Genomic DNA, 9,315 nt, shown 5'->3' on the forward strand with positions numbered 1-9,315 from the left:
AAAGTATAAAAATACTAGAAGAAAGTGCAGGGAAAACACTTCAAGAAATCAGCCTGGGTGAATATTTTATGAGGTGGACGCCCCCCACCCTCAGGCAATTGAAGCAACACCAAAAATACATTACTGGGACCTGATCAAACTAAAAAGCTTCTGCACGGCCAAGAACAAGTAAGTAAAGCAAGCAGACAGCCCTCAGAATGGGAGAAGATACTTGTAGGTTATATCTCCGACAAAGATTTAATAACCAGAATCCACAGAGAACACAAACATATTAGCAAGAAAAGAACAAGTGATCCCATCTCAGTGTGGGCAAGGGACTTGAAAAGAACTTTCTCAGAAGAAGACAGGTGCAGGGCCTACATACATATGAAAAAATGCTCATCATCCTTAATCATCAGAGAAATACAAATCAAAACTACTTTGAGATATCACCTAACTCCAATAAGATTAGCCCACATCACAAAATCCCAAAACCATAGTTGTTGTCATGGATGTGGAGAAAAAGGAACACTTCTACACTACTGGAACATATGTAAACTAATATGTTCCTTTTGGAAAGATATTTGGAGAACACTTAGGGATCTAAAAATAGACTTGCCATTTTATCCTATAATTCCTCTACTAGGTATATATCCAGAAGACCAAAAAATCACATTATAACAAAGATATTTGTACCAGAATGTTTATTTCATCCCAATTCATAATTGCTAAGTCATGGAAGAAGCCCAAGTGCCTATCAACCCATGAATGGATTAATAAATTGTGGTATATGTACACCATGGAATATTATGCAGCCTTAAAGAAAGATGCAGCTTGAACATATTCTTCTTAGTAAAGTATCTCAAGAATGGAAGAAAAAGTATCCAATGTACTCAGCCATACTATGAAACCAATTTATAGCTTTCATATGAAAGCTATAAACCAATTATAGCCCAAGAATATGGGGCAGGGGGAGAGGGAGGGGAGGGAGGGGGGAAGATGGGTGGAGGGAGGATTATCAGTGGGACCACACCTACAATGCCTCTTACAAGGGTATATGCAAAATTTACTAAATGTAGAACATAAATGTCTTAACACAACTAAGAAAATGTGGTGAAGGCTATGTTAACCAGTTTGATGAAAATATTTCAAATGCTATATAAAGCCAGCACATTATACCTCATGATTGCATTGATGTACACAGCTATGATTTAATTAGAATAAAATGAAGTCATCACCTCAAAGAGATAACTGTATTCCCATGTTTATTGTAGCACTATTCACAATAGCTAAAATATGGAGTCAGCCTACCCGCCTATCAACTGATAAATGAATAACAAAAATGTATATGGAGACAATGAAATATTATTCATCCATACTAGATACTGTCATTCACAGCAACATGGTTAGAACTGAGGGATGTTACTTTAAGTGAAATAAGCCAGACACAGAAAGACAAATATCACATGTTCTTATGCATATGTGAGAACTAAAAATGTAGAGAGTAGAATGATGGTTATCAGAGGCTGGGCAGGGTGGAAAAGGATGAAGAGTTATTGGTGAATGGGTACAAAAATATAGTTAGATAAGAGGAATAAGTTCTAGTGTTCAATAGCACAGTAGGATGACTACAGTTTACAATATTTCAAAATAGCTGTAAGATCTGAAATATTTCTTACACAAAAAAAGATATATTTTAAAGTAGTAGGTATTCTAATTACCCTGATTTGATTATCACACATTGTATGCTTGTATCAGAATATCACATGTACCCCATAAGATGTATACTTATGTATCAATAAAAAATGAAAAAGATGATTTGAGACAACATGAAGGGGAGAGTATGGGGATATGTAGGGACATTTTTGTAAGCTATGAAAGCTAAGATGGTGTCAATGTAAACTAAATAGTAATAAATATAAGATGTTAAATATGATCCCTGTGGTAACCACAGACATATAAAAATACACACAGAGGAAATGAAAAGGGACTCAAAATGGCTCATGAAAAAAATCAACTAACCAAAAAATTAAGACAGTAAAAAAGGAACAGGAAATACACTGTAAGTAAACAGCAAAATGATGAAAATAATTCCCTCTGTATCATTAATTACTTTAAATGTAAATAGACTAGTAAAAAGACAGATATTGTAATAATGGAAAAATTACCCCCAAAATCCCCTTCACCTATCTGCTTCCTCACCTTGAGGAGTTGCAAATTAGGTGAAACAATGGAAAGACTTTTACACAGTCCTTCAGCAATCCTCAGTCTGGTCAAAACAAATTAACACAGTTTATTTGAAGCAAGATCTGCTATGCTCCTTCCAGAACCAGGAACCCTCACCTGCAACACAGAGTGCTGTCTTCAAGACTGTGACTAAGGCAGGAAAGGGTGTGGGATACGGGTAAGTAAAAATGCCATAGAACATCTTCACCCCTATCAGTGGAAGAGAACCAAAACTCTGTACAATTATCTAAAGAGGTTTTATTCTGAGCTGAATATGTGCAACCATGGCTCAGATTGCCACACTCAAGAAGTTTTGAGTAAGTGGTCTCCCTCTGGTTGTATTACAATTTGGTTTTGTACATTTCAGGGGGGGACAGGAATTCCATGTAAAGTCATATATCAATACATTCAAGGGTACATTCTTTTGGTCCCAAATGGCAGGACATCTCAGAGTGGGGAATTACAGGTTATAGACAGGATTAAAAATTCTTTGATTTGAAAATAGTTAAAGAAGTGGAGTTTAAGAATGTGTTAAGACAAGGAAGTCTACTAATCAGAGACAAGCCACGGGACTCAACTGATCTATTAAATTGAAGACCTGCAGATATGGTTTAAGCTTTCTCCTGCATAGCCTTAGGTTTATTAATGAGTTACAAAGTCCATCACCAAGAAGGGAAGGGGGCATGAGGAAGCAAGTCTGGTCTCTCTTCTCTTGACCAGCGATTCTGTCTTACAGCATTTCTGGGGTCCTCTTGGCCAAGAGTACATCCATTCAATCAGCTAGGAGGCTTAAGATTTTATTTTAGTTCACACACTCTTCCAGTCACCCTTGATTTTTTCCAAAGTTCTGACAGTTTTTACCTTTTTGCTGCTGTTGTTTCTGTGGAAGAGCCAGTGCTTGGATTTCCTTGATCTGCCATAATTGCCCTTATTTAAAAATTTTTTAAATGCAAGAATTTGTATAATGTTGTGGGAAAGAAAGAACCTAATGTAAACAAAAGTCTATATTCTCCACATCTTTTAAATTCTTTACTATTTTTTTAAGTAGAAATAAATATTTGTTTATGAGTATATGACAGTTTGGGTTCATCAGATTTAGAATTTAATTTCCTATTAAAATTTCTTTTTGTTGATATGTTCTATATACTTATTTTCAGTTGCTATATGGCACTTTTAATTATATAGTATCCATTTTAATATCCATGGTTATAGTAGCCTTTTTTTAATTTAAAAAAATGAAAGAGGTACAAATGTTTTAAGTTACCAGAGTTGCTTTTGTAATGGTTTAGTCCTGGTATTGGTGTGGATCACCCAAAGAGTGTTCATTGCATGCACTAGGCAGGTGTTTCTGGGGCCTTCCTCTCTCCTTCCCTGAAGTTGATTTCTACTGAATTTTACTTCCCTTTGTGCACATGTATGCTCATCAGTATGTTTCAATTTAATAGACATAGTGGAAATATGTGGTGTTTGTTATTCTTGAGACACTTAGGAGAACTGTCTCCAGTTCCATCCTGATTGTTGCAAAACATATTAATTCATCTGTAATGGCTGAGTAGTACTCCTTTTATGACTGATAGTACATATACCACATTTTATTAATCCACTCATTAATTGATGGGCACTTGAGTTGATTCCACATCTTTGTAATTGTGAATTATGCTGCAATAAACATCCCTATGCAGGTACCTTTATGATAAAATGACTTCTTTTCCTTTGGGTAAATACCCAGTAGAAGTTTGCTACATCAAATGGTAAGTGTACTTTTAGTTCTTTGAGGAATCTCCATACCATTTTTCATAGAGGTTGTATTAATTTGCAGTTCCACCAACAATGTATAAGCATTCCTTTCTCTCTCGCTTGCTGTTTTCACACCTACATCTATTGTTTTAGGACTTTTTAATATATAAAAGCCATTCTAACTGGAATAGTATGATATCTCATGGTGGTTTTAATTTGTATTTTCCTGATGATTAATGTTAGTGAACATTTTTTTCATATGTTGTTGGGTCTGTCTTCCTTTGAAAAGGTTCTGTTCAAAAAAAAAAAGAAAAGAAAGAAAATGTTCTGTTCATGTCTTTTGCCCTATTGTTAATTTTTTTTCCTTGCTGTTTTGCTTGAGTTCTTTGTAAATTCTGGTGATAGCCCTTTATCACACGTACAGCTTACAAATATTTTCTCTCGTCCTTTAGGTTATCTCTTAGCTCTGTTGATTTTTTTCTTAGTTTCAGTTGTAAAAGAACCCCTCACCCAGGGTGTGTGCTATATACCCTGGCTTTGTGCACTTTAGGTGAGATCCCACCAAATGCCCTCCCTCCTTCTGCCTATCATCTCCCCCCTCCCTTCCTCACCTCTGGACCCCTTTATTAAACTATATTTAAGTTTTATTGTTCATATGAGCTTGTATTGTTTATATGTCAGTTTCATATTAGTATTGAGTACATTGGGTATTTATTTTTCCTTTCTTGAGACACTTTACTAAGAAGAATGTGTTTCACCTCCATTTAGGCAAACATAAAAGATATAAAGTCTCCATCTTTTTAATGGCTGAATACATATACAACAGTTTATTGATCCCTTAAATGAATTTTCCATTGCCATACATTCTATTTGATTTTTCTTTAATATGTTGCTCTCTGTAGTGAATTCTTCATTCATTTACTGAATTGTTTTTCTGGTGTCTTTGAGTTGCTTTTTCATTTTCTCTTTATTTCATTGAGAGTCCTTACCATCCATATTTAGATTTCTTTATCTGTCATTTTAGTATTTTCATTTTAGTCATTATCTATTGCTAGATAGCTGGTGTTCCCTTTGGTGGGGGTGTTCTTTCACTATGGTAATTAATATCTCCAGAATTCTTTATCTGGGGCAGCTGTCATTTCTTATTTTTATATTTTCTCTTGTTTCGATGGGGCTTACTCCCCTCACTCGTAAATGAAAATCTGTGTCATCTGTTGAATAAGAACCTTTGGTTTTGTTTGTGGATGCTTTGATTACAATCTAGATTCTGGGTGCATGCCTTTGGTTATAGATATCCTTAATGTGGTGGGTTTTTGGGTTTTTTTTTTGAGACAGGCGCCTCAAGCTGTCCCTCTGGGTAGAGTGCTGTCGCATCACAGCTCACAGCAACCTCCAACTCCTGGGCTCAAGCAAGTCTCCTGCCTCAGCCTCCCGCGTAGCTGGGACCACAGGCGCCCACCACAATGCCCTGCTATTTTTTGGTTGCAGCCGTCATTGTTGTTTGGCGGGCCTGGGCTGGATTCTAACCCACCACTTTAGGTTTACGTGGCTGGCACCTTAGCCACTTGAGCCACAGGCACCAAGCCAATGTGGTGGTTTTCACAGTTGCTATTTTTTTTGTAGGGTGTAGCAGGGGAGAGCTATGTATGGGCAAAGTCATTATCTCTCTTTTAAAAGGGAGGATGGAGATCTATTTTTTTATTAAGTCTTCTGTACATAGATCATAAGTACATTTATGCCATTATAGGATTCAATATGTTGATTATTTGTACAAATTGGAATGCTTACATCCTACTGAACAACATAGCCTTCACCACTTTTACCCAATTACAGGATTAAGACATTTACACCTGATAGATCCAACTTGTACTTGCAATATGCTCCACAGTTATGGTCCCCCTACCAACCCTCCCTCTATTAGCCGACCTGCCTACCTTCCCCTCTCCTTTCCCTTCCCTCCTTCACCCTAAGCTATAGTTGTGTTTCATTTTTCATATGCAAGTATGAGTGATTATAAATTGGTTTCACAGTAGTACTGAGTACATTGGATATTTTTTTTTCCATTCCTGAGATACTTTACTAAGGAGAATATTTTCCAGCTCAATGGAGATCTTTTTAACCCTTTCTCCACCTCTGGGGTCTGATTTTTTTTTTTTTTTTCTGAGACAGAGCTTCAAGCTGTTGCCCTGGGTAGAGCACTGTGGCATCATAGCTCACAGCAACCTCCAACCCCTGGGCTTAAGGGATTCTCTTGCCTCAGCCTCCCGAGTAGCTGGGACTACAGATTCCCACCACAACACCTGCCTATTTTTTGGCTATTATCATCTCCATCTTGTTGAAAAGGAAACTAAGGCACAGAGGGCTAAGTAACCTGATCAGGTCACACTGCTGGTAGAGGTGTCATCAGGGTTTTACTTCAAAGACTTTGTTCTTAATAACTACATATTATCCCCTTTGGAGGAACAGGTGGCTCCCAAGGTGATTATGGCTTAGTAGTGTATTGTTTGGGCCAGGAGCAAAGTCAGACTTGGCAGGAGGTATTGGAGAATTCCTTTCCACATGTCCCCATTGCTTTGTTCTGCTCCCTCCTTTGCTCACGCATATCCATTTTATTCCATGTGTGCATTAAGATTTAAAATTTACCAATGTGACATTTCTTCCTACTCCTCCTATCCCTGCAAAATGCCAGAAAGGCTAAATCAAACTGGGTGATAAAGAGCACATAAGGGAGGGAGAAAAACTGGGCTGGTTGCAGGAAAACATTGAGGAGATGAGGTGGGTTTTTTTGGTTTTGTTTTGTTTTTTTGTTTTTTTGTTTTTTTTTTTTTTGAGACAGAGCCACAAGCTGTCGCTCTGGGTAGAGAGCCATGGCATCACAGCTCACAGCAACCTCCAATTCCTGGGCTCAAGTGATTCTCCTGCCTCCGCCTCCCAAGTATCTAGGACTACAGGCTTCTGCCATAACATCCAGCTATTTTTTGGTTGCAGCCATCATTGTTGTTTGGTGGGCCGGGCTGAATTTGAACCCGCCAGCTCAGATGAATGTGGCTGGCACCTTAGCCGCTTGAGCTACAGGCCCTGAGCCAGCTCTGGGGTTTTATTAACAAGTGTGAATTGTATTTTTATGCCCAGTTATCTTCTAAGATATAGGCAGCACTTGTGTGTAAGGATCAACAACACCCTATGTAATTGAGTCAGTATATGTTGTAAGGGGCTGTACAAAATGACCTCCCTGTCAGTAGGTGATATTTGCCAGCACACCAGAACAAACAAGCTGAATTTTATTCTGGGATATTGTGACTGGCTCTAGCCCCACAGGAATGCCCCAGGCTGAGGGTGGAGGTCTGGAACTTCCAGGTGACTCCTTATTCTCTGCAGTTACAGGGTCTGGTGTAGGAATGAGCTGGGCAGAGATGGCTTGCATGAGCTTACCCTCAGGCTTTACAAATGCTGAGGTAACTGTTGCATCAGGGGTCAAAGATCCACTCCCAGGCTTCTAGGGAAAGCCTCGAGGAGGGGCTGAGCTGGCCACAACCATTCAGAAAGTCTGCTTGTGGAGGTGAGTCATCTGATATTCACAATATGGCTGTTTTGAGCTGGATTTGCTCTTCTTCCTCCTCCCCCAACTCTAGTCGCCCTCTAGAATCTGCCAGCAAGCAGGAGTTCAAACTAGCTGAGTTCCTTTAGGATGGTGGTACAGCTGGGGCTTTACTGTCTAGGATCCCACACGGGGTTGACATTGCAGCCCTGGGGCGGGGGGAAGGAGACGTTTGCTCTGTGAGTACACCACAGTTGGGACCCACACTACACTCTCCTCCTAGTCTTCCCACATGGACTGTGCTGAGATTAGTTCACAAATCTCCCTACCATGTCCCCAAGCAACACAATGGAGTCCTGAGGTTATAGGATCTGGCCTATAAGCCTGTCACTGGGTCTCAAAAGATCTATCCCTTAATCATTACAGGGAGAAGGGTCCCTGTCTTGAGTTGCCTATAGGATGCTCATGCAGATTTGATGTTCCTCTGCTATATACCCTGCTCTGAGGGAGCAGCGAGGCAAGCAGCACCAGGAAGGGCCAGTAAGCAGGGTGCTCACTGTCCACACACCTCTTAGTCTTCCACAAGTCTTTAATATAAAAAGTTTGAGCCCCTCTCTCCATGGAAGCCCCACTGTGGTGTATGCACCAACCGGGAGAGCATCAGCTCCTGAAAGCCCTGACTCAACTTTTTCTCTTAGCAGTAGCCAATGGGGAAGGGGGAGGGGAAGAAAAGACTCTGTATGGAGGAAAGCTAATACTGTAGTCATGTCTATCCCTTTAGCCTGCCTAGAATGTCCAGACTCTGAGGTCACACAAATCCTGGAGCCCACAAGTTCTTTGTGGCTCCTAGAGTCTTGGCCAGAGTGTGGGAATGTCTGTGTAGGAACAAGCAATATGAAAACTGGGAGCTGAAGTCCTCTAAGAAGGACAAACATTCACAGTGGGTGAATAAGAAATATAGCACCTGCTCTCTCATCTCAAGTCTGTGGTGACAGGAAGCACCCCATCAGGGGCTGACAGGCTGGTGCTTTGTGTTCAGGAAGACTTCCCAATGCTCTAAAAGCATTAGCTTTTGGGCTTGTGAGGAGTTCAGAGGCCAGCTTACTGCCAGAGATGTTAGGAAGAGAGAAATAAACCACTCCACTTACCCTTTTTACTGAACACCAATCTTCAGGGGTTGTCTTCTGCCTATATCTTGTTCCTTTTGTTCTGCTCCACAGCTTCTTCCTATGGAATCTTTCATAGGTTGTGGCACTTTTCTCAGAAAACAATCATGTTTGACAATCTATGTTTGTTTGGTTTTTCTTCTTTTTCATGTAAAACTTTTCTTTCTTTCTGAGATGATCCAGCAGCTAATGTCTATGTCAGCCATCTTGTGTCTTCCCTCCCCTTTCCTTTATCTAAAATTTCTTTCCCTCCCAGATGGTCCAGTAAGCAATGTCTCTAGCCAATCATCTTTTTACCTTATAATTATAATACTCTTTTATATTAACATGCTATATTTAATTTAGTCTTATTGTTAATCATTTTTCTTTTATCAAATTAAATAGTCTTATTATGGGCATCTTTGAATACATTTTTCTACTATGAATAATATTTTTAAATATACTTTTGAACACTTTTATAAGAGGGATTTTGCTTGACAAATGCAATTAGTGTAACCTAGTTCTTTGAATTCTCAATGAATCCCCAATAATAAAAATAAATAAATAAATAGTTTTATGGTTATTTTTTAACCATAAAAAACTTTTTTAAGAATATTTATTTCTGGCTCAGCACCTATAGCTCAACCGGCTAAGGCGCCAGCCACATACACCTAAGGTGGGGGGTTCAAA

At 39.1% G+C, this 9,315-nt stretch overlaps 1 protein-coding gene across 1 annotated transcript in view; it reads left to right on the forward strand.

The window, feature by feature from the left end:
- Positions 1 to 9,315, forward strand: part of LOC111727156 (ATP-binding cassette sub-family A member 3-like) — a gene marked incomplete at its 5' end in the record, with an annotated part of 186,952 nt that overhangs the window by 98,441 nt on the left and 79,196 nt on the right. The gene's annotated exons all lie outside the window — the stretch shown is intronic.

The sequence above is a fragment of the Otolemur garnettii genome, unplaced genomic scaffold (genome assembly GCF_000181295.1).
Source record: "Otolemur garnettii isolate 467f Iridium unplaced genomic scaffold, OtoGar3 scaffold00096, whole genome shotgun sequence".
NCBI classification, from domain to species: Eukaryota; Metazoa; Chordata; class Mammalia; order Primates; family Galagidae; genus Otolemur; species Otolemur garnettii.